The 26,662-nt window shown below is 38.7% G+C and overlaps 1 long non-coding RNA gene across 1 annotated transcript; it reads right to left on the reverse strand.

Annotated features, from left to right (window-relative positions):
* Positions 1–1,658: 1,658 nt before the first annotated feature.
* Positions 1,659–13,856, reverse strand: LOC133206514 (uncharacterized). The gene is made up of 4 exons (XR_009723800.1): positions 13,544–13,856; positions 11,730–11,793; positions 5,895–5,966; positions 1,659–2,254 (listed from the first exon to the last, which is right to left on the reverse strand). It is a non-coding gene; the product is annotated as an uncharacterized LOC133206514 (long non-coding RNA).
* Positions 13,857–26,662: the final 12,806 nt, after the last annotated feature.

Here is a 26,662-nt window from a genome sequence, read left to right on the forward strand (position 1 = left end):
ATCAGCTGTACCCACTGTGTATGGGTGTACTGAAAATGCGTCAGATCTAGAAAATGTCTGCCTTTTGCTATATTATGAAGGGAAATTATAAAGCTGAATTTAAGAAGAAATTTAAATGAGCAAGCCTGTGTTCAGCTTCATATCCTACCACTCCGTTAGGTTATCAGTATTTATTCTGCCATCTAGGTTCTTCAGTCAGCACTGCAGCTACTGTCCAGTGGCAAACTGTCACAATCTGTGGATGCAATCCACACGGTTTGCTTCAAATAGAAAGGAGAAGATGGTGTTACCAATGTATTAAAAAGCCCAGCTGACAGTCATTTGACTCATTAGCTGCAGGGAATTTTTACTGAATACTGAGATTTTATGTTCTTGAGGCAGAGCTTGACTTGCAATGCAGCCACGAGTGAATAAATACAACCAAGCCTCCTTTCCCAGCGTTCCATCCCTCCACAAAAGATGGAGGAATGTGTGAGAAAAGAGTAAGCAAAGTTTCTGAATGCTGTTGAGAAGCATTTGAGATCCTCAGGAAAACACAGTATTTAAATATCTGGAGGAGTGATAAGGCAGAGAATACTTACTGACATGTCATAATTTCTCCTGTTTAATTCCTCATTACTCTAACAAAGGAGATCCAATTTTATATAAAAACTAATATAAAAACTATATATATATAAAACTGATATATACTACCAATATATATTGATATAAAAAATACATACTACCAATAAGTAGAGAAGAAAAAAGGGAAGGGAATGGTCATTCTCTAATTCCATTTCTGTATTACAATTATTAATAAATGAAATTTTTACCATTATTAGGGAAAGGACAGGAGCACAGTGTTGCAGCTTTGTGCAAAAATATCTTTAGACATAAGTACTGCTTCAGGCAATGCTTATTTTCTAATATAAATGAGATTATTTTGGCAATCAGCAGACATAATCACTGAGCCTGTTCAAAATAGAGACAATATTAATTTAAATATATGAATAAAAGCACTCAGTGTCAAATTCAGCTCTTCTACTTCATGTGTTCACTGTGGAAGTAAATTGATCTGAGTGTCTGGAAAACCCTATTGTCTGATCTCTAGTGAAGTCATTTATGATTTTTTACAATGGGAAATAAGACTTAAGTTCTGGTTTTGTAGTATTTCATTTTACACAGGTTCTCACATTTCCACAAAGCCAGGATTTAGTCCATAGGTTCTTGGTCTGTGCACTTACTAAATAGAATGCAGTCAACATTAAGAAATCAGGTATCAGTAAGCAAGTATCTGTCTCCATTTTCAACTGTGCCAATAAGATATATCCTACTCTATTACTCCTGCATGAAAATCTAAACTCAGTTACATCCCTGATAGTGGTACAGCTTCAACAGATGCATATGCACATACATGTAGCGGCTGTCCTATATCCTGTTTTAGGATACCATAATCTTGCAATGCACAAAGAGTCTGTCTATTGGCACAGGTCAGTTTTCTGAAATAGTAAGCAGCAAGCCTGGTTGCGGTGCTGGGAATCTAGGCAGTTACCGAATTGTGTTAATAATGGAAATCACTGAGCATAAGCTGTTCATAGGCGTTTATGCAATCATCATCTTAATTATATCAAAATAGCAAAAAGCATTTCTATGAAATTGTGATAGGAGAGGAGATCTTATTTAGCCATCAGGATCTGTCATAACCATCAAGATATCAGGACATGAGATAATACATCTAAAAACATTCTTGTAGATGAATTAAGTTAGTTCCACTCAGCAGTTGCCCTTCCTAAACTAGTTTCAAATGACTGCATTAAGTTCAGTTTCAATAACTACTGCCTCGTTAAATAACACTTTTTCGGTGACATCCATGAACTAAATTCCGTGTTACTATCATCTCAGATGGCTTCCTATGGATTCACTCACTGCATGGTCTTAAAAGGTTTCCATGAAAAGAGGCTGCTTGATTTCTCTACAGAAATCTGGCATCTAGGCTCTGCGGCTAATGAGCACTAAAGAGAACGGGCCAAATAGAATCAATGCTATTTAAGTACCCTCCTGTTTATTAGAAGTATGATTATGTAAACAGTGAATATAATGCTTAATTTCTACTTACGCACTAGTCCATCAGCTTGGACATGACGTTGGGTTTGGAATGATAGTCTTCAAAGGCTTAGAAATATTCAGAGAAGTTTGCCAGTTAGTACATTGTCTTTCTGTTAGGTGATTATTGTAAGCACTGAAACCAATCTCTATCAGCTTCACCTCAGCACTTCTGTAAAACAAGGTACATTAGAAAGTATGCAATGAAGAGACCAATTTTAGGCACTCTGAAGCACCTTGGTCATCTTCACACTTTGTATTCCAATATGTAGCATATCATTTGATTACAATATGGGCTGTTTGACTGGCTATGAAAACGCCTGTGTTTATAGAACTCCAGTGGGTATCAGTCATTATTGACACCATCTGTTAACTTAAGTGCTAACATTTCCAATCTGTGCTGGTTAAAGGTAAATGCTGAAGAGACATTCAAGCATCTCTGATGGATGAAAGAAATTTTGCCCAGATACAAGTTCTGTTTCTTTTTGCTTCTTTTCTTATACTCTGTGCAAACACACAAAGGTTCCCATGCACTTGGAGGTAAAATAACTTCTCAATGAAATAGAACAGAAGGACCTATTAATTTTTGGCACAGAGACTGTATGCTTAGCTTCCTGTAATGAAAGGTGTTGTGCTTGTTGGAAGAGGAATATATATTGCAATGTCTCACTATGTAGACAGTTAAATTTTCTACATGAGAAATAAGAAATGAAATTTAATGGGAAATGAAACCTGAATACAAAATGTGGTCCAAATTTCCATAGGGTGTTAATTATTAGCTGATGGAACTTATAAATACACGTAACTTATTTAAAGAAGACTACAAGGGATTAGCCAATTATGAGACGTAACAGTACTCAAACTAATGTTGCATGTTACTGACTATTCAATGATACATGAGCAATAATTACGTGAACTACTCTGAATCATTTACCAGCTCTTTATAATTTATAGCTCAAGCTTTATGAAACTTCAAAGTTAGATAAAAAACATACTGAAACTGTAAGCACAGTAGACTTTTCCAGTAGTTCCTTTGTTACACTACATAATAATGAAAAAATGCATATAAGCATGTAGTAATGTGTTTGCCAAAACAAGATGGAATTCTTAACTTCCTCTGCGTTTTGTTTTTCGCATAACTCTAAATGGCAGAAATTTCATTTATAAACTCATGATTGGTTAATGAGTGCAATTCCTTTATTTCCATTTCCAAAGTCTTAAAAAAAAAAGGACTGGAACTCACAGAGTTCTGGATAATAAAAATACCCTGTTTGGATGAGTCAGAAGGATGATCTATCTTTTTAATTGCAGCATAGAATACAGATGTGCAAGACTGGATAAGTACTGAAAGCATTTTGGTCATGGTATCACACACCTTTATACAAGGTAGTTGTGTTCATAAAGCACGTAGGATTTAGGATGCAGAGTTCAGTTCCCACCTTGATCAATTGCTTGATCCATCTGTTTTGCACACTGAACTGATTGGCTGACATTCTGACCAGCGAGTTTCAGAGTCACTGAGTATTCAGTGCTCACTAACCATTCTAAAAACCCGTTTTCTGCATGTCATATTGCACAGAAATAATATTTCTGTTGCTACTTCCAGTATAATTAATGTGGCATGCTATTTTTTATGTAGCTTTAGATGATAGTTCTGTATTATTTTTTCTTTGACACACTTCCAGTCATTCTTTTTGCTATGCTATTCCTATTTTCTGGCTTTCTAGTCCTCTTTCTGCAAACAAATCTCTCACTCTACTTCCTTAAAGACAAAAGGTAGAGCTTCTGTTCTTCACGAAATTTACTAGCAAATGTATAGCAAAATCACCATGTCTTCATTTTTGTTTTCACTGTTGAAGCTATGTAGGGGAATTAGACGGAAATACATTCAATTATGCTCTGTCTAGAACATGCTACATGCATCACAACCCAAGTATCTTTGCAGATACAATCTGTGAAGTGTCAAGACCACATATTTGTAAAGGTAATGCCATTATTTTCATTCTCTATTTTTGATGAGTCAGATATTTAATGGCATGTTATTGTTCAAAATAATGTTCCGAAAGAAAATGAATTAACTTAGCATAGACTGACACTGACACTGAAATTTCAGTTTCACATACACCATTTTGTTGTCATTTCACTTTGCTTTATCTAAAAGTGAAAAAGGTAAATAAAAAAAAGCACTTTTTGGAAAATATTTCTTGTCATCAAAATCAATGACCATTAAAATGTATGATACTGAAAGAACAACAGAAATTAAGTATTTATGGTACTTCAGAAATATTTACTTATACTTTCAAAAAGGAAGTAATATTAAGGAACTAGCAGAGCCCAAAGATGTGATATTAATAAATAATATGCTCCATCCCTGGCGGTGTTCAGGGCCAGGGTGGACAGAGCCTTGGGTAACATGGCTGAGCGTTAGGAGTCCCTGCCCATGGGAAGGGGCTTGGAACTGGGTGACTTTTAACGTCCTTTCCAACCCTAACTGTTCCATGATTCTGTGATTAAATCAAAAGAATGGGTTTCCAGATTCATAAATTGCACTGGCATTTAGTAATCGTAGAAAATATGGTCAGAAATATATAAACCAGAAGGTAATATAAATGGAGCAAGGTTGGAAATACTGCAAGTGGATATAAGACAACTGTTTCAGCTACAAGAGTAAGATAAACTTAGTAGTCCAGAATAATTACTGTTCTTTCTGATGACTGTTTCTCAGAAGTATTCAGGGGAAATCATAATTACAGGAGCCTGGAAATTTGGAGTCACCAAAACTAATGCTACAAAGAGATGAAAAGCCTACTTTCCTACTGTAACTGCCCTTGACACAGGTTCTAGTCAAATCATTTATGTTTCTTTGGGATAGTCTGGTTTTATTTGATGCAAATGGAAATGACATTTATTTACTCTATAGAAGTTAGCTAGGAAAGGGGTATCTCCTCTCAGGGAAATTAAAAAACACTGTGACAAAGAATAGCTAAGACACTTGAGTTGTGATTCTGGGTATTTGATTCTTAGAACTACTTTACCTGTATCTCTTGTGCCACTTTGGTTATTTCACCTCTTTTGGCTTTATTTTCTCCCACCATTTGGCTCCAGATTTGTTTTTTTTGCAATCCTCAAAAGCCTTGCAACCCATACTGTAAGAACCAGTGCAGAAGGGAAGAGTACAGGAAAACCTAGGGATGACTGCTGCATGTGGATAGTACTTCATTCTTGTTATGTAGAATACACTAGGAATATTGCTATTTACAGTGGGATTATAGGAGTGGCTCCTTGTTGGGAATCAATACAACCTACCGTGGAGGTACAGTTCTGGAAAAGGGGGGGATTTCCTTCCCCCCTTCCCCTCTAGGCTTATGAGTGGAAATCAGCCAATATTAGCAAAACTTCCTCATTTAACTGTTTAAACTAATGCAGCTCATATTGACTGGAATGTGTTAGAGTGCTCACATAAGCTGCTAGATCTGCTGTGGTGGTAACAAGGAAAGAAATGGGGCTAAGCTCTTTATGCAAAGAGGGCTCATGGCTGCTTTTTCCGCAAACGCATCTGTGGCTGAGGGAGGATGCATGTCCATGACCTCAGCTAAATAGAATTGGCCAAAAAGCCTGCATTCTTGAAACTGTTCAGCAGCTCGATCTAGGGCACCTTCCTTTGTAGGACAGCCTGTTAGAAGCAGATTTAAGAGTCTAAAGCTGTGATTCATTTTATATTTCTCCACTGTCTCTTATTAAAGACATCTGGCTTCTGCTTGACATACTGGTGAAGTTAAATATGTGTATCGAGAACAGAATATGCCACTTACCTTATTAAGTTTAGGAAAAGACTTCCTTAAGAAGAGCATCTTCCAGAGGCTAGAAGTTGTCAAACGCAGCACCTGCAAGTAAATAGAGAGAGATGTCATTTTCTTTGTTGATGTAGGTCTCAGTTTATCTCTTTCTCTTACAGTTTTATTACTGTTCTTGCTTCATGCTAAGGTATTTTATGTCACTGAGACAAAATCTGGCATCTTTCTCCAAACAACTGCTCAAATTGGATGCCATTCTAATCTTCCAAGCATTGTAAAAGATATTAGATGGTTTGTAACACCCAAATCTCTTTGGCATAAAGCCCAAAGATATGCAAGCAGGTCATCTCTTTACATACTCATCCATCTTGGAAAGCTGTTGGCGGAACAGCACATTTTTGCCGAATAGATACACACCTTATTTAACTGAGCAGAGCTGTAAGCACATTCAGCCAGGCTGGCTTTCCCTGCAGATGCCTGTACTGTGTACAATATTGCACTCTGTGGACATGCAAATTTTTTTTCACAGCTGCTCAAATATTGCCTTGGAAACATCAGAATGATCTGGGCAATTAAGTTATATGAAAAAATAACTTACCTTCATTAAAAATCTGTATCCTTTAATACTTTGAATTCTCCTGGCAGGTTAAATGCGTTCCGAATGCAAGGCTGAAAATTCCAGATTTTTAAAGAAAGACTTTATAAATTGAAAGCACATTACAATCATTATCTTGTTTTATGGGTGGGTAAATTATGTAAGTGTTCTCTAAGAGAAAAAGGAGCAGGATTCATAATCTAAGGAAACCTTATTCTCTTGTTTTTCATGTTAATTACTCCATTATTTATCTATATCACGTTTTTAAACACAAGCATCAATAAACAAATTACATAGCACAATAAGAATCTATGACCTGCAGTTCATACGAGCCACACTCAGACAATGCTATTGGGTCTAAATGATGTAATGAAGCCTGAGAGCGATCACTATAATACAATATTCTGATGTTATGTAATGCAAGCATTCGATGTGTTTTTCAAGCAATAAGTCCTGGAAGCTCATCACCCTGCAGGAGCCATTAAACTGACTTTACCAGCAGACCAAGCACAGGCTAACCAGTAATTCCACAAGACTAGCAACCAGCTTTCAGCCCAACCCAGAGATATACTCTGATTTCTGTTTCTTTTCCTTTCTCTGGAAGTAGCAAAATGCAGCTGTCCTGTCAGGACTCGTAAAGAACAGAACTATTGTATATGCAATGAAATAGGTAGTCTAGAATATTAAAGAACTCTCCAAATCTATAGGAGTAAACTCTGTATTTCCCAAGGACAGCATTAGGTTGGGTTTTTTTCCAGTAAATAAAGTGTACCTTTATTTGACAGTAATCCTGTAAATACGTACTATCCTATGTTGCTTTAGCTTTTTGTTGATACAGTCTATTATCACGGTGTTGAGGTATTCACAGCATTAAATCTGTGCCACCCCTCTACTAGCTATCCCAACTAAGAAGCCAGGTACTGAGCAGACATGGAGACTGTTGCCAGTAGCTGTCACCTTTCCTGATGCAAAGCCCTACTAATTGAGCAGTGTCAGTCAAAAAGGCTTGTGTTCCCATTGCTTGAGATTGCTTGGGGTTTTGCATATGACTGAAAAGGGGAAAAAAGGGAAGGAGGGAGACGTGTGAGGAAAGGAGCTTCTACTGATGGCAGTCTTCCACTTGTAATCTGAAAGAGACAGCTTGTGCCTGCCTTCATTATCCAGGTAGAAAACAGTGCTGTCTTCACTGGCCTGAGCTGAAGCTCGCAGAAAAGGAGAGAGAGCTGGAAACTGAACAGGAGCTCATGATTTCAGAAAGGTTTAAGTACAATGACATACGATCATTTAAGTCCGCCATAAGTTCTCCACTGGAAATTAAAACAGGGACTGAACAGAGACATTTGCACATTAGATTACTGCACTGCAATAGCCGTACCAATAAACTTGCTCAACCACTATACATTAATTTACATATACATCAGAAATACTATATAGTAGTTTATTCTATATTAAAATCACAGCAGTTTCTACACTTGCCTCATTTTCCTTGCTGGAAACTGGTGGTCAGCAATTGGTGTCCTATTTACAATATCCACTACACTGTAACTGTACTTTCTCTCCAAGGAGAGTTTAGTGATACTGGAGAACATAACTGCAAGGTTTTATGTTCTCCAGTTTCAATGTGCTGTGCAGGAGATATTTGCCTACTTTGTAAATTTTAACAGTTCCCACCCCTTCCTTTTTGTTGCATGACAATTTCGCATTGCTAGTGAATTCCTCCTCCATCTCACAGTGTATGTAGTGTAGCCTACAGTACAGTACAGACACACATCTATTGATTTTACTTTGCACAATAACTACCACATCATAACAGTTCAGCTGAAACTAATGGAACTAATTAAACAACTGGGACCTCCAAGCCATAGTATCATAGATTTGCAGTTGTAAAGATCTGTCAATCCATCTGTTTCATCTTCCTGTCAGAGGGGGACTTTTTCCATGCAATGTATCTTCTTTTGTTCACCATGCTTCAAATTGTGCTAAAAGATGGGGGCTTTCACATTTTGCCCCAAGAGAGTGCTCCACAGCACAATAAATCTCATTGTTACGGGTCTTTTCCTGCATTCAGCAATATCACACTTCTTGGAAATGCATGCCACTTTTCCATTTACAACTTTCTACTCTGTCTGAAGAAAGCCCCCTCCTTCACTACTGAGCTTTAAACACTAGCGGACAGCCTGGTCTTGCCACGTGTCTCCCACTGAGTTGAGCAGCAGCTTTGCTTCGGTGGGCTCCACAGAAGGCTTTTTCAAACTGAACTGTGACACTTTTTAACATAGAAGGTAATCATCTCAACTACTGCAGACACGTTCTATTGGAGACTGAGGATCTCTGCTGAAGACCTCCATAGAGTTTCCGCAGGAGGTTGCATGGCTGCCTCTTCTCCTCATACTTTCAGTCTCTTAGGAATCATTTCATGGAGCATTGCATTTAATGCTTTTAAAGACATATCAACCAGTATCACATTGTTATAAAATCTGAAAAAGAACCACAATGCTCTGCCTTTCCCAACATTTGATCAAAAATTAAGGACGGGAAGAGAGATGAGCTTGTTGAAAGCAGGAACACTTGAATAGAAACTACTAGCAATAGAGAAGTCCCTGAAATGAGAAAGGAATAGCTTGCTCCTTCAGAAGAGACCTGCAGCAAGGAAGGAGCAGAGAGAGGTCTTTAAGCCATAAAATGTCTTTAGAGATTAAAGGAGGTGTTGGAGTGCTCAGTTGCAGCTCTGCTCAACAGATTGTAAAGTGCCTTCAGTTTTGAGTTTGTAACAGAACCTGAACAGAGGTGATTGACCCTGATTTCCAACTCAGGCATAAAAGTTGTGTGTAGCTCCGATTATACTGCAGAATGAGTGCAGCTGTGATGAGTGATATGAAGACAAGTAACAACACCTACTTAGAAAAGTTACTGCATTTTAGGGTTTAGTAATAAAAAAAGAAAGAATATGGCAGATTTAAGTCAGGCCCTGAGCCTGCATTTATTACCTTTATAAACTGCAGTATACTTCTGAGAAGAAAAGACTGATTTTTGAAGAAAACCAGTTTAAGGCCCATTTACAACATTTCTGTTTCTGTGGCTTATTTATGATTTCAGGACTTTGGTAAAGGTAACTCAGACATGAATTTCTGAGAAAGACATCTTGAATAATTGAGTGTGTCAGCGAATGGTGACTGCTTCCTTGTGAGATACGGCCAAAATGTTTTATAGAGATGCTGACACCTGCTTATAAAAGCTGAATCCCTCTGCTTATCGGGATTGAAAGAGGCCATTCGCTGTGTGGGGTTTTATTATACTATTAGTGCATTCTATTATAATTCATAACTTCAGTGTTAATGAAGTATCTGTCCTGATGATTTATAGGAGACTCCAGATCACATCTTTTGGTTCTTAACAACAGACAGCTTTCTTCTCTGTTTTTTACTAGTTGATCTACTATGCTCTAGCTCTAAGAAATGTGGGGTCTGAGTATACAGCCCAACCTGCTTTAGCTTTGAAAAGGAATTGTTCCTTTTGGATTGCTTTAAAATAAAATGTAATGGCTTTAAAACTCAGTTTCTTAAAAAAGTAGAAACTACTCCATTTTTTATATATTTGAAATCAGTACTAGCAAAGTATAACAAGTAAGAGCCTGATAAAAATGTACCATAGAGTCATGGAATGGTTTCATTTGGAAAGGACCTTAAAGATCATCTGGTTCCAAACTGCGTGAGCGAAGTCCCATGGGCAGGACACATTCCACTAGAGAAGGTTGCTTTGGCCTAATCCAACCTGGCCTTGAACAGTTCCAGGGATGGAGCATCCATAACTTCTCCAGGCAACCTGTGCCAGTGCCTCGCTAGCCTTATAGTGAAGATTTTTTTTCCTAACAGGTCATTTAAATCTCCCCTCTGTCAGCTTAAAGCCATTCCCCCTTGTCCTGTCCCTATGGGCCAGATTTCTTGTAAGCCCCCTGTAGGTACTCCAAGACCACAATAAGGTCTACCCGGAGCCTTCTCTTCTCCAGGCTGAACAAGCCCAGCTCTCTCAGCCTGTCTTCATAGGAGAGGTGCTCCAGCCCTGATCATCTTTGTGGCCCTCCTATATTATTATTGGGGGAGTTATAGTTTTCATAGAGTGAGGTTGTTCTTTTTCCCTGGTTCATCCTGAATCTTTTTCCTGCCTTGTGGGATCTTTTTGCAATGACAGAATTCTCTGCCTACTGCCTGTTTGCTGCTGGGACAAGGGAAACCTAACAGGTCAGGGAGAAACAGAAATTTCTGCTAAACACCTGTAGTACTGCTACTTAACCTTGTTATAAATCCCTTAATAACCACCAGCAGCTCTGTTGTTATCATGCCACTCTGAGCTCAGCTGGCTAAATCTTCCTCCTGTTTTAAAACTTCTTGGTAAAAGTAGCTTCTTTCTTGCAAAGTCCTCCCTAAGTCTGAACGGCAAGTGGCAAAGAGACTGAGCCCTGACATCCTGCTGTCTCGAGACATGGCTGCTCCTGCTTTGATTTCACCTCACAAACACACATAGGAAAAAACAAACATAATTCAGCATATGAATCATTCCACCTAATGTTTGTAACTTCAAAGGGAAAATGAAAGTGAGGCAAATCCTATGTTGTGTCAGGATACTGTAGGGGATAGATACATAGAAGTCACTCCAGGAGTGATATGGCAAAGACTCGGATTTTTCTGTGTCTCTTGAAATTTATGGCATTTGACATGCTTGGGAGGATCTCCACTGGCATTACTCAATAAAAAAAAGGCTTCCAGATCAATGCACTGAGAACATTTTGGAACCACATTGCTGTGAAAACAAATACAGGGATGCACCATTTATCTTGAGGGCTGGGGGGAGAGGAAATCACTGCATTAAAAACCAACAAATAGTTTCATTAACTTGCAGTATGCAGGGAATATAGGGGGAAGGAGACAAGTCAGGATCTTTTGAGTGGTTAAAGTTGAGTGTATTGAATTGTTCCATTTATTGTGAGCACGCTCATTGTCTCGTGTTCTGCAGCTATCAGGGACAGTGAGACTAAAATCCCCAAAGGGATGACATTAGATAATTTGCTGAATTTCTGCAAGTGAGTTTTCTTAGCACATCTGTGACCTCTATTGACTTCCCCTTAGTTAAAGAGAAGCTGCAACGTTAAGCTTGCAGAAGAGCTCAGAGGTCCTACGCTATCCTTGCGAGCAGCAAGTTGTCTGGTCAGGTGGTGGCAAAGAAAATTGGTTCTTTCTGGGTTTTTTTTTCCAGAAACTTACTTTTCTGACTGTAATTTTCTCCTCCAAGAAGGTCCTCCAGGGTTTTTTCTTCTTCCTTTCCTCACTGTAGTGTCTGAAGTGAGAAAATAATACAGACAGCGGGTTAGCCAGTATGCTTTAATCAAGAGGTTTTTCTAGAAAGAAAAGAAGATATAAAGTGAAATTGCTTAGTTTAGCATAGATTAGGGCCTTCTGGTACTTCGCATGTACATAGATGAATTATTAACCTTGGGAGAAAGGTAGCAGTGTGTTCATATTAACTACTTTTCAGAGTGTTTGAGATTCTTCCCAGTGCACATTGCCCACTGGGGAGCCATTACAATGGTAATAATGAAGAGCCCACTAATTCCTATGACTTCCTGCTTTATTGTCATAACCTCTGCAGTTTACAGACAGCACATTCCATTCCGAGTAACCATAGCAATCATTCACCAAGGAGGCTATGATACTGTTGCACTGCAAAATGCTACTTCATTATATAATGCTAATCCCTTAGTATTACTACTGCTGTGCTAACGTTCATCTAAATAGAGAATAAAAGCTTCAGCATCTCTCAGGTGGTGTCTGTATACCTTGATCTCCATGTGGACTAACTGTAAACAGAGTAGACAGAGTGGTAGGCTTCTGGTTGATAGTTTTGGCTTGCTCTTAAACTAATTCCTTCTCATGGGAAAGATGTTTTCCCACTTTTTCAAAGGTGGATGCCTCTGGGATGAAACGAATGAAGTTTCTGGGAGACAGTGCACATGTAAAGGTACAGTGTTGATACGCAGTGTGCAAGGTAGGATCTGTTTCTGAAGAAAGCTTTGTTAAGGAAGCATTTAGTTTAAATACAGAAATATTTAATAGTACCATTGATTTTAATTGAAGGAAAGTAATTTACTTCAGATAAATGTAACAGCATAATTTCAAAAATCATTTGCTACTTTATGTATTACCCATTGTATTTTCTAACAGTTAAATATAATATTTGAGGTAGTGTAGACCTTCAGTGAATTACCAACCAGTAAAGTACTAGAAATTGCCATTTCTAACCTTTGTAGGTAAACACTTGGAAAAGTTAAATCAGCTTTTTACAGCCATAGCCTCTTTAAAGGTGAACGGTTATCCCATGTCAGCTCATTAAAGTATTCCAGTTCAGAGAGTAAGTTAAAGGAGGGAATTGTCAGAGGAACTGGAAAATTGGGGAAACTGCTTCCTTATATGATAGGCTGTAAAAGAGATGTAAGAAATAGTAGGAAATAGTGGGTCCATAAGCCAGGATAATTTGGAGCCCAGAAAGATAATTAAAAATAGTGCTTCCCTTTTTTAAAACAATCAGTTCATTTGATTTTTGCTTTCAGCATCGTGGTGCCTACAGAAGGGTCGGATTCCTGTTACACTGCAAGCTTCAAACGCAGATTTAAACTTCTATTTTTAAGCTTCCCTGATTGAAGTCAATGTTTCAGATGAAGTTGGATAAAAGTCACAAGTAGAAAGGAATAATTTACTAATAATTTACTAATTTACTAAATAAACATTCACTAATGTATAACTACTCTGAATAGATACATAGTGGGACAGTCATGAGAAAAAAACAGTACCTTTTCCTGTTTGCTTGCTGACCCCCTTTTGTACTGTTTCATCTCAATTCAAGTCAGTTTAAGGTTAAGATTTGCATCCAGCGTATTTCCATATCTGACAGCATTGTAAGTGAAACCAAATTGTAGCTTGTTGGTTGCTCAGGAAAAAAAGAAGGAAATATGTAATAGGCTTATGTACACGAGACAGTGTTTTCAAGGGAGAAAAAGGTAGCACAGAGCCTCCAAGGTGACTCTACCTCTGAATAGGTGGCAAGCTGTTATTTCCTCCCTGTCACCGCTGGGCTGCCTGCTGAGGGACAGATGGCTTGCGATGAAGAGGGTCCTTCTGACAGGAGCCTGATGCACCATTCAGCTGAAAAAAGGTGCTGGGAAAAAGATTATCACAGCATAATGCTTTTATGAAGTGTGGCATTTTAAGCACAGCTCTGAAACCCCTTCCCTAATGTCCTTTTAAGAGGAAAACTTAGCTCAAGGGAAAAAGAGGGGATATCACAGCATCTTGCCTGGCAGGCAGTGATGCACAGACAAATCTTTCACAAGGTGTATTCAGAGGATAAAGAGTGAGGTTTTACTGGATTCTAAACACAGGGCTGTCAATCCCTCCATTAGCCAGAATATCAGGATGTGTTGATACCCACACTGGGGAAAACTTCAGCCAGTGACTGAACCTGAAAACCCTTGAACAGTTCCAGCTTGCGAATGTGACTTGATTCTACTCCATCTTGACCCAGGTGTTCGCCAAGCACAGAGAGTTGTCTGTGCGCACATGGTCCTCCATTCTCTGAAACATCACGTGCTTTGACAGCACTGGGTCATTCATAGGGTCTTTTTCTACCCTGGACCATGGCATGTGTCACTGCAAACGTTTAGCTCATACCATACAGAGCACACAGGCTCACTCACTTGTTCCACATCAGTAGCCTTATTTGCCCCTTCAGCTAGCAAGTGGCAGTGAGTGTCTGGTTTTTGAAACAGAACTGGCCTATAAATGATTTACAGAGGTCTAAACTTAGAAGTAAATCAGGAAGCAAAAAAGTCCCAGTTAGTGGATTTCCTTTAAAAGACTGAGAGAAAATTGCATTTTTTCTTTTCCTCTTTTGGCATTGTGTCTAAAATAAGCTTTCATTAAAGCTTACTCTGTGTGCAGTCCAGATGCAGCGGTTTAGAAAAACGCCTCAAGAATAGTACAGCAACGCTATGCAAGGAAGTGGTATCAAATCACAGTAACAGAATAAAGCAGAATTGGAAATTACGAATCCCTTTCAAAGCCCTCAGGTTATCAGCTGTAAAAAACCCAACAAAATTAAAGAAAACCCTGATGCCAGATGTAATGCTGACATTTTTCAGTCAAAACCAGGGTACTTTGGCATCAGTGTGATCCAGTTCCTGGCACTGCCATGCATCATCAGAGTTACAGTTTAAGTGCCTCATGTGGAAGCTCTCCCCAGGGAGCTGGGATCTCCAGCCAGATTTAATCTCCCAGGAAGCACCAGAGTGTGTCAAGGCATTGTGCCTGTTTGGGCAGATTCCTGAGGATTCAACTTGTAACTCATTTTCCATTGTGAAAAACAGTTTGGAAAATACCAATTAATTCCTCAAAACTACATTCATTGTCAGAATAATTTTTTTTCATTTCAATAAAAATAATTATGTTTTCTGACCCACAATAAAGAAGGTGTTTTTAATCACTTAGAATCTATTTACTCTGACACACCAATGTAACACAAAAATACCCAAGTAGTAAGAGAAATCAGAGTAATTCATACACAGCAGTAAGGAACTTGATTGATGTGCCCTTGCAAGTTTTAAGCTGACTAGGAGGAGTTTATTCTATGCTGCTCTATGCGAAAAACATACTTTATAGAACAATAAAGTAATCTGAGATTTTCCTTTACCAGAGCAGTTGAAAGGAAGGAGCCCCAAACCCTTCATAAACATTAGTGAAGAATTAATGATTTAGCCATTACCTGGGGTCTAGTTCTGGGCCATGGAAAGCTTTAATCTTTCCAATCTTCCATTCTTCCAATTTTGAATCCTAATTTAAATCACTGAATTTTTGGGACACTCTTTAAATTATCAGCGTTTAATGAGAACAATCCATCATCTGCTTGTCAACTTTAGCTGTAATGTTGAGATCTGCCTAGTAATAAGAATGGATTTTTGAGACAATCAATAGCTTGGATACATACGTTCCAGGATGTGAGAGTAAGGTGTCTGAGGAAGGGGAAAGGACAACTAAACAAAATGGTCAGGCACATGAATAAGAATCAGAATGTTACAAAGTAATAATCCAATTCCAGGTTTACCTGCACACAAATCAGCATTTCCCAAATATCAGTAAATATCACTCAGTCTCATTGTAAAATAAGCACTTTTTAACAGATTAAAGGACAGATGTTGCACTATGGAATTCCAATTCAGTACTGCATCCTGAAGAATAAAGACTTCCATTGACAGGAGAAATAGTTGGCTTCTCCAGATCTTAAATGCCTGCAGTACACTGACCTTCAGGTGCTTTCCATCAGATTTCCTCCTCTAGTGTAAGGAAATCACCAGCTGATTGAAGGCATGCACCAACCAGAGAAATGCATAGGAGATCTCATGAAGCCAGAAGTGTAGATCAGAAGCTTCTAGCTTCTGGCTGGCCCTTTCAAAGCAAGCCTTGCCTTGGCAGCCTCTTCTGTTCTCCTAAGGAAAATGGTGCCAAGGACAACCTCCAGCATTATAGCCATTGATCATCCATACTCCTGCCTCAGCAGTTTGGCTGTGCCAGTTGACACTCTCAGAGAACACACTGGTCTGGTTTGAGGAGAAGCACACATCAGGGACAATTCCTGCTGTAGGGATAAGACTGCACCAGGTTTAGCTCCCTTAACCATATGCTGTTGTTCAACAGTATTCCAGCACACTTTGTACCCTCATCTTTGTAAACTTCAGTCAGTGGCTCAGGGTCTGTGGTCCAAGGACTACTGCTATGCAACGGGACTGCATGATGGCTCACTTTTACTGAGAAAACTACTATTAAGGTGTAAGAAAGTACATAGGGTAAGGCTATGTGAGATAAAACATGTAAAAACACAAGGAAGTCATCTAATTTTTAAGACTAGAGTCATTAACAGCTCAAGAATTCAAGAGGAAAAATACATTAAAATATATAAAACTATAAGAAAAAAAAATCAGATACTCCAGATGACGTTCATTCAGTGACACAAGAGGATCAGCCCATTCTAAGAAGCAAAGGAGACTAACACTTCACCATTTGATTGACAGCTACTTGGCTGGTGGAGCCCCATCAGGCATTTAATCAGGTGATGATGAGCATATTAATGTTTAACTTAGTACCTTATTACTCATAGTTAGCTACTATGTGCATTAGTAAATGTTAAAGAAGCTTTGCACTCATGCATACATTGTGTGCATACAACAGGAACTGATTTATGGTCTGAGCTGCCCAAATTCTTGTGGCACAGTGATGGAAATTAGTTCCTAACACACATGCATGCACACACAGGGTATCTCAGGGACATGCAATGCCTACCTTCACTTTCATGCTATAAAAACATCACTGACCTGAAAATAAATGAACACACACACACACACACACACACACAAATACTTAGGTACATAACACATTGCAAGGGGACCAAAGGGGTCAGGCAGTCTGCAGTTATTTCAACAGCATTAATCTAGCATTAGAAAACAGTCCTTGGACCTGCTGTATTTAGCAAGATAGCGCAGTTACACTGACCCTCTGCTGCTTGCCTGGCAGAAACGAGGTAATTTCACTTCCATTCTTAAAGTAAGGTTGAGTGAGCACCAAGGATTAACTTTCTCAGTCTAGTGAAGGGTTAGTTTAGTTGAGTTTGACCTTAGGATAGTGTAAAATAACTCTGCTGAGTTGTGCAGATAACATACTTTCAAATATATAATATACTGTTTAACAAATAAGGAGAGCTTGTGGGATGGCACTTGGGGTAAACAACGTCACAGGCAATAAAAGAGAAACTTAACCTCAAGGCATTCTGCAGTCCCTTTCTTGGTCAGTTATACATCCTCCTTTCCCACACCACCACTCCATTTTTATCTCGATTATTTAAGGACACAGGCCATGCAAGGACTCTTTTCTAGGAGCCATTACATTTGAAAGCATAGAGAGATCATCTAAACTAGTTACAAATGTACAGTAACTTACTGTAATGATGTCTTGCAGAGCTAAACCTTTATGCATTCTAATGAATGATAAATGGCACCAGCTAATCCAGTGGCCCATATTAATGTAATGCTATAATCACAAATAAATGTACACATATCTTAGGTGGCTCTGTTTGTGGTGTGTGCGTGCATGCACAATATATCTATGCAAGGAGCTTCAAACACTGTAGCTCTCAGTATCACCACAAACTAGTATAGAGAACTTTTACATACGGGATTAATGACAAATAATTCTTGACTCGAAGTGTGTGCTGTTAGCAGATGTTCCGATAGCACTTCAGGATCTGTGGGTATGAGTACATTTACAGTAGAGGTTTAGGAATAAAATCATATAAAGGTAAGAGGAATTCTCTTAAGTGCAACTAATTAATGTTTGATTAATAATAATATGTGCATGCTGCTCTATTAATAAATGCTAGTATATAGACTGTTGCCTAACATTAACAGCATCTTGCAATGATAATTACAGATGAATCATGAACTTAAATCCTGGCTGTCTCAGAGTCTGGTCAGTCCATTTTCTGTCAGCCATAAATTTCAGGCCCATGCTCATGTATCAACTAACTCATTTGAATGGTCCTTCACTGTATCATTTAGCAACTGTTGACTGTATGCATCAATCATTAAGGTAAGAAGCTTTAGCTAGAGTTGTAGTGAAAGCTATTTTTCAGTTTTGAAAGAAAGTCAGTGGCAAGGCTACCTAACGTCGGAACAATCTTCCTGTTTAACCTTTTATGCCAACAACCTTGATGTAAGAGATGGTTGCCCTTTAGGACTTAGAAACAACACTCAGACTGCCTGTCACCACAAGCAGTTTGAACATCAAGTGTTAAGTAGTTGTGAAATACTACTAATCTCAGGCCAAATGGTATAAACCAAGACTCAGTTGTACTCTAGCGACTTACTGAAACTCCTTGTTCTGCAAGTGTTTATTTAAATGAAGAACAATGAACATACTTATTCAAACATACTGCAATTTGCTGCAGTCAGTTTGTAAACAAAGGTAAAACCAAACAACTTCAGCCTTGTGTTTGCAATCCTGGGAAGGTGCATGTTTGAAAAGATAACCATAGACTTTAACTTGCAAAACAGAAGTTCAAATACCGTCATATAATTGAATACCTTCCTGTTTACTATGCGTCGATTTTCATTTCTACCAGTTTTTGAAAGGTTCCTTTAAATAAATACCCAACCGTAAAATAGTACAAAAGGAAAAGTGCAGCTTCCTCAATCTGCATGTGGATTTGCAGGTAGAAAAGACAATGCATTTTTCATATAGGGTCTGTAAATTATAGCTCCTGATGGAATCAGTTTAACCATCAGAGAATTAAAAGGAGATACTTTTTGGCATTCATGCTTATCTGAGGATTTTATGGCAAGGAGGCTTGGCAAGTAGCAGATGAAAGAGATATTCTGCCTTCCAAAAGACAAGAGGGCTGTGGAGGGAAGGTTAGCACACATATATACTTTGGACCTGATGCTGCTTTCACTCCGTCTCAGTCTCTCTGATGTGAGATCCACCCTGCTTATAGACATGAACAAAACAGAACTTCATTTACTTTTTTGACAGGGTTTTTTGGCGTTGGTTTTGGTTTCAGATACCAAGACAGCATCTTTCCTTCTGATACAGAGAAAAAGAATGTTGTCCACATTGTATGGTTCAAGGAGACAGCATCAAAAACCCAAAGAACCCTCAAATGGCTATTCAGTGTTTCCATATTGACTCATTTCTTCACCATGCTTTATCATACAATTCCAAATAGAGGGGAATTAAATCCATAATGTTAGATTCAAATCCAAAAACCAATATAATGCCACAACAGATGCATGAGATTTATCCCCCCCCCAAAACCAGTATGTATTTTGATGAAGCCAAATATCAGCCTTTGAGATGGCAGTCTGTGAGCCTCCATGAAACACATTTAGATTGACCGACTCGTCTAGACCTGTAACAGTGAGCCACAATCATTTAAGCACAATGTCATTCAAGCACATGTTTCTATTTTGGAGTAAGATTGTTTTTACTTTTCCAGTTTAAGCTGGAAAAAATAAAACCAACTTTGGTAAAATCTTAAATGTGCAGTAGGTTTAAAAATAAAAATGAAAACCACCTGAATCCCACATCAGCTGTTTGCAAAACCACTGAAACTAGTTGAGGAGCTTGTCTCTTGACTTCAAATACATAAAAAGATGTTTGATGTTCTATAGACTCATAAAAAGGACCATGTTCCTTTTCTGCTATGTCTTGATGAGATCAAGAGCATCATTTGCAACCCTGTGAATGTGAGAAGAGCATCCAGTGCCTACTGCTAGCTCAAATACTGCTTTTCCAGTTTCACAGTGATGTGAACTTGTAAAGTTAAGGAAAGCTGCCGTCTTCTTTAAAGGAGCCTTTGTTTCACTGATTGTGCTCTTGAAGTTATCTCATTCTCCAAGAAAATTCATCAGCTCTGGCCAGTATTAATCATTTAACATCTTCTCTTCTGGAACATGCATACATATAACAATAATAGGTTTGGTGCACAGTTCCATTATATGCCCACTGGCTGACAATTTGCTAACAGTCTGCTCTTGCCAAGTTCAAGCTCTTTTGGTCAGTGAAAGATGGTTTTACTTTCCTGAGGTCATCACATAACACATAATCTGTCAAGCAGCTATTCTTAAAACCCACAAGGGTGACTATGAAGGTTAAACAAACACTCCACATAATGGGTGGCTTTTCTGTTTGCATCCCCTTCAGTTCCCTAAACATAATGCAAGCTGGATGAAATTCTTTATTTCAGTTAATATGCTCCACTTCCTATTAGATGCTATTCTATCAAACCAAAACTGTCCTTGTCAATTTTGCTGTTTTATGAAACAGATCCTCATAGAAAATCTGTCTCCTAGGTTCTATATCTTGCATGTCAAGGCTACAGACTGCACTGATGTGTGCAGCCTTGTCAAGGGCCTGACAAGTGAATCAGGTAGTAAAGAGTAAAATCAAGACTGTCTACTTTTCAGTTGAAAATCTCAGAGCAGACATGTTGGGCTTTATTCACCACGTGCAGAAAACCGATTCTGACAGTTGCTAATCATTTATAGTGTTCAAAGGAAAGAACCAAGTCTTACACTGCTGCCCAGTGTGAGCAACTGGTGTGACAAAAGAGTGTCTTTTCACCCCATTGAATGAAGTATATTGTCATACACACATTACAAAAGGCACCCACACTATAGGAAATAGTCTTGGTTTTCCTCCTGAAGAGCTGTGTCAGAAACATGGCAGATTTAAAGACTGATGAAGCAAGTTTCTTAATATACTTCCAGTCAATCTCTTTAATGATCCCATTTCCTCCAAGTTTATAGAACAGTTGACTGTGGGGAAAAAAAAAACCTAATTCACTAACAACTTTGTCATGAATTAGATCTCTGAATTGAGCTGGGGTTAAATGGCAAACTGATTTCCAGCTAACTGCTTCTTGTTTAGATGCTTCTGAGCGCATGGCTGCAAATCTGCTTGCTCATACTGCTGTTTCCTAGGCTGGAGTGACTATTAAATTTTGTAATTAGTGGAATGTAATTATTTCCTGTAATGGGCTGTAAATTCACATTATGCCATAAATCATTCTTATGTACACTTAAGGATTCATTACTCTTCTCAGCAACTGACTAGCATATTTACTAAGCACAGAAGTGTTCAACGGGATTACTCTGTAGGTCACTGGGAAAGCATTAGATGTTCCCAGATGAAATCTCTTTGGTGGGGGGAAGCGGTTAGCAGTAGGAAAAGTGCGGTTCTGCCACTGTGGTAAGAAATAAGACTTGAGAACATGATTCAGCAAAGTTTGCGTATCAGTTCCATTGGGATCATTTATTGTTCTCATTAAGGCTCTTAAACGCTGCCTTAAATCATCTTCTGAAATAAGAGTCAGGGGCTGTTATGGCTAAAGCAGATTTGTCAGCAAGGAGAGCAGCTTCCTCCACAGTGCCAGGTCACCAAAATAAAACCCACAACTCCAAGCACAGGGCACAGAGCACAAATATCCTCCTGCATCCTCCTTCCCAACAGTGCAGCCTCATGGCTCCCCCTTATGCTGCTTCATCATACCTGCTAGCAGCAGGCTTGCCCAGCTGCCATACGGTATGCAGCAGCAGAGATGCCCAAGTATGTGTTCATGAAAGCCTCCCTATGGCTCCTGTGCCATATACACACCTCACCTCCTGGGAGCTCCAGAGACAGCCCTGCAAATGCCTCACAATCTTCAATTGTGTGGTTTTGGAGGGGGAAAAAATCCAAGCTGAAAAGGCTGGTAGTATTCTAAGTAGAAACAAGGAGTTTATTGTATCGCTTGGACTTAAAAGATCGCTAATGTGATCTTTAAGTTAGGAGTTCCTTGGAGATACTCTGTTAACCTCTTAGTGAGTTAAAGGGAGCAGAATCTTACAATACTGCCATCAAGAAAGGAGAGTGCAGGAAAAGTGAATTGGTCCAATAATAATAATAAGAAGAAAAGCTTTTTTGTTTGTATTCTGTGTTGTCAGACAATTCATATTTTTTCTTGTACTGACCTAATACAGCATGCACGTACACGTGCCTGCACCATCCTAGTGTGTGTACGTGAAGGGTAAACCAGACGTGAGATACTTGACTCCTCAGTAGAACAGATTCAGGTATTGTGTATAGATACTAAGCAGGGAAACATCACTCTTGATCACATCATCACAAGATGGAGGATTTCAGTAAAAAGTCTTTCTTGCATTTTTTCCTGTACTGCTTTTGTTGCAGCCTTTCCTCTTCCACAAATTAGATCTTACCCTACCTATATCCTCTTCCTGTTCATAGCCAATTATGAAATAAAAGCTTAGGCAGTGGTGAAACAGGAGCAGCTCCTTAATGTCTTTCTCAGACATCTTTGCAATCTGCACTGGGCAGACTGGCTGCGAGACCCAGGGAGAGACCAGCCAACACTCAAAGAAGGGTCAGAATCTCTTTTCCTTGCTGCTGGTTAACAGGTTAGGCACTTCTCACCATTAACCCCCTCCTTTAGTGTGGTTCTGATCCAGCAGAACTGGCACAGACATGAAACCTTACAATAATATTTACAAGATACGTGTAAGATAAGCGACCCTAATTAAAAAAGGATAAGTCTAAAACAGGAAAAAGAAATCCCCATCTGCACCCAGACCATTTGTGGTTAGCATTGTCCAGATGTCTAAAATGTGCAGGCTGCAAAAATACCCTAATGCCCTTCAAACCCAACACGGAGTATTACTGATTGCTTTAACTGGGGGGAGAAGAAAGAACAAAAGGATAATTCAATGGATAGTACCAATGGACTAAATGCCAATAAAAGGAATCTGAGAAAAAGCTTAACAGATTTGCTGGAGAAGCAACCGCAGCACAGACCTTGAAGGTCTGTGGCCAGAATGATCAGCTATCTGCTTATCTAACTCTGATCCTTTGCATGTGATTAACAAAGGTAAAGGGCAGCATCTCTGGGGACCTGTTGCAGTGAAAGATAGATGGTTTAAGACAGAGTCTTTGTTTATGCCGTGACTAAATCTCAGATTCTGTGTGTGTGAATTTACCGTGTCCCTGCTGGGCACTGTCAGATCCCATCAGCATTGTCAGATCCCATCAGCGTTGTTCCCTTCTTGCAGAAAGTTCTGTCCAAACGTGCACAAGTCTCTTCTCTCCCCTGAGGCTTCTCTGGTACAACTGAAAAACGTAACAGGGTTTTATTCAGCCAAACTCATGGTAAGCAAATCTGTGTCAGCCCTAGACAAAATCCATCCCAATTAAACAGTCCCTGTGCATAGTGCTTGTCTAATGTGCAGTACCTGGGACCAAAAAAAGTGCACTTTGTTGCCCTTCAGAGAAGGCTGTTGCAAAGTGCTGAACTCTTTATTAGTAGAAGTCAAACACTGGAAGACCATGACCATTTGTTGTGCTTTTTAAAATGCTTGTTCTTTGGCAGTGGTTGAGCTACAGTGCATAGTTATTGAGTATGGAGCCAGAGAGTTTCATGCTTTTCATGCATACAGAGTTCTGCATCAGCATGGTTATGAGTAGTGCACATTAGAAGACATACACAGTGGTGTTCTGGCAACAGTGGCAAAGAGAAGCTGCCGTGAGGATTTTTCCAACGCAGCTTTGGGTCTGGTTTTGCACTCCACTACCTCTTCCAGCCATGGCTGTAACCATATTAACAGGCCCGTTAGGGCACAACAAGAGAAGCCTGTCACATTCGCAGTATGTTTTTTTACCAGTAGCAGGAAATTTTGCTTACTGTCTGCATGTGAAGGATGAATCTGTAACAGAGCCAAAAAGCTGTAAAAAAAATACATTTTTATTTCCTTACATTTGCTGGCTTTCAAAAGAGGCAAAGAAGACATTAAATATAACAAAAATGAAAACTGCTTTTTAGAACGTGAACGTATAGTATCGCAAACTAAATGTGAAAAGTGATTTTATGTATCACCTCTTCTCTCCACTTCATAACCCTGTAAAACACCACTGAAATATACAGTACTTCTGAGATTCTTATCTTCAATAAAAGGGTCAATAGGAAACTGTTACGGTAACAAACTGTTTTCACTTAATTGCGTACCTGCGTACCATGCAAGGCTTTTGCTAGGACTTCTGTTTCTATAAAATGTTTCATAGCAGATTATAAACTACCAATATACTTAATTTGTAGATGAATGGCACCGTGTTTCTTTTCTGTTCTTTGTTTTGCCTTGCTTTGCCAGATTATTTTATAGTTTTAATGACTTCAAAAACTTTGCTGAATTTAATGAATTGATGCTAATATGAACCTTGCTAGCTCTGGGCTGGTGTATCTTACAGTCCGTCTCACATGTATGGCTATAACCCAACTTAGTGTCTTACTATTATCTAAGTAACAAACCTTATAATAAGCTTATCCAAACAAGTAATCAAAAAACAAAAAGTGCAATAAGACTACTGAAGAAAGGCTTAACTCGGTGGCACATACTCTTAAAAGACTGAGTTTAGAAAGGTAACTCTGCCCCTACTGCCAATCATAAGGCTATGAACAGTATTTTAAATCACAGCCTGGAGATTCAGGTTTCTTTTTAATGGAACTAATCGCTTCCCTTTGACTGCATTTACATTCTGATGCAATAAGTAGGGCTATGCAAAACAGGTGATTTTTATATTCATCATTTATTAGTAATTGATTGTCCCAGTTGCATAGGAAAAAGCTTTGGGATGACCAAATTTTTAGCTCTTTTCAGACACTCTGAGTACATTTTGATACTAAAGATATTTTAAACACCCCCCCCACCACCACCCAATTATTCACAGATTTTAGGGTTAATTTGTTCTCAAGATCCTGCTAAGAAATGCTGGGGGTTTTTTCCCACTCAAGGAAAACTGGCAAATGGTGTCCCTCAGCAAGCACATAACTTACTAAAAGTGTCTTTCTATTTCTTCCTGTTTAGGAAATCCCTGTAAGTTTTAATACAGTATGTCTATTGCAATGAAGAGTTTTATTTGCACACACAGATATTCAGTGTGTGCATTGGCATCATTAGCTGTCATTAGTTGACTGAGTGAATGGTCTTAGTCTGTAGGCTATGCATTTCACAGTGAATGAAAGGGAAGTGCAGAAGAGAAAACCTTCTGTAGCGAAAGATGACACATTAGCACATTTGTACAGCTCTATCTCAAATTCACAGTTAGTACAAGGTAAAATGAATAGGGTCAAAGGCAAGTCATAAATGAAGATTATGAAATGAAAGTATTCATACCCAAATGGAATCTTCTGTCAGCAAAGCCAGTGTTGATCACAGCGTTAAAATAAATAATGATAAATCAGAAACAAAAATTACCAGTAGGAGGAAGTACCTAAGAAAGCAGCGAGTGGGAACACAGTCTCTAAGTTGATACTGAAACAACTTTCCCTGCATTCAATACAGGGGGAAAAGTGTGACATAAACAGCGGAATCCTCACAAAGCTCCTAATACACACTGATGATTTTAAACATTTATATTTGCCTATATTGTGAATAATGCTCTGACAAGTTTCGGGGTATCCTTCATTAGGCAAATATTTAAGTTAGTAACTCCTCTCTGTAACAGATCTTTTCTGTACTCTGAAACATTTGTATGAAAAAGGATCAGAGCAGAAGGAATGTATATGTGACGTTCTCTTGGAATGGGGGAAAAAAATCTGTTGCAAATGTTGAGTATATTACTGTTTTAAACCATTAGAAGTTTAAATAATATATATAAAATATATATTGTATCTTTCATTTTACTCAAAAGCGTAATGAATCACGCACTGCTCCAGTCAGCCCCCTTTGGGCTTCTGAACAGAGCAGGGTTGCTGGGAACATGGACGATGTCTTCCTGGGATATTCTGCAAGTCCGTCTTAAAATCAGACATATGATTGGATCAGACTGATTCACTCCCAGTAAAACCTAAGGAGAGACGTTCACTGATTCATTCATGTAACAGGTGGCACCTTTATATAAACTAAAAGGAAGATCATATCATTTAACCTAGATAATTATTCTGCAGACGTTCATTGAACTGTTACAAGAAAAGTAAGTTCTCTACCTTTTGGAGAGAGATAAAAAAGATTTGATTAATGAACATCTATTGGGAAAAATATTCCTGGTCACTATAGTAAATATATGTGGTCTTGCCCCCATATTTCTGCTTGATTTAAATATTTTCAATTCCAGTCAACTGAAAAATGACCAAGCAGAAGGGAGCATTTACAGGCAGGATTTCTGCTCTAACTTCAACAGCAGACTCTGTCCCCTTGAATCTTATTAGCACATTGTGATTCTTTTTATGAAGATTAAGGATATTCAATATTTAATTATTATAGGCTACAATAAAGTTCCAGGTTTCCTCCTTGGACATATTTTCTTTAGAGATGTAGGGCAACCTTTTGGCTGCTATCAAAAGGTAGCAGGAAACTAATGAAACAAAAATCACTCAGTAGAAACACGGTAACTCAGAGAGAAAACAGTGCCTGATACTACCAAATTGAATATCTAAACTGTCTCAAAAACCGTATGACAGACTGATGCAGGTAGAGTGCCTAAGAGACCTTTGCGCAGATTCACATGAGCTGACTGGCTTAGAGCAGCTGCTTGAACAGTGGGAGGTTCTGTGCAAG

This window comes from Neopsephotus bourkii, unplaced genomic scaffold, assembly GCF_033783945.1.
Source record: "Neopsephotus bourkii isolate Nb327-2 ecotype Australia unplaced genomic scaffold, CSIRO-AGI_Nbou_v1 NB_1797, whole genome shotgun sequence".
Taxonomy (NCBI): Eukaryota; Metazoa; Chordata; class Aves; order Psittaciformes; family Psittacidae; genus Neopsephotus; species Neopsephotus bourkii.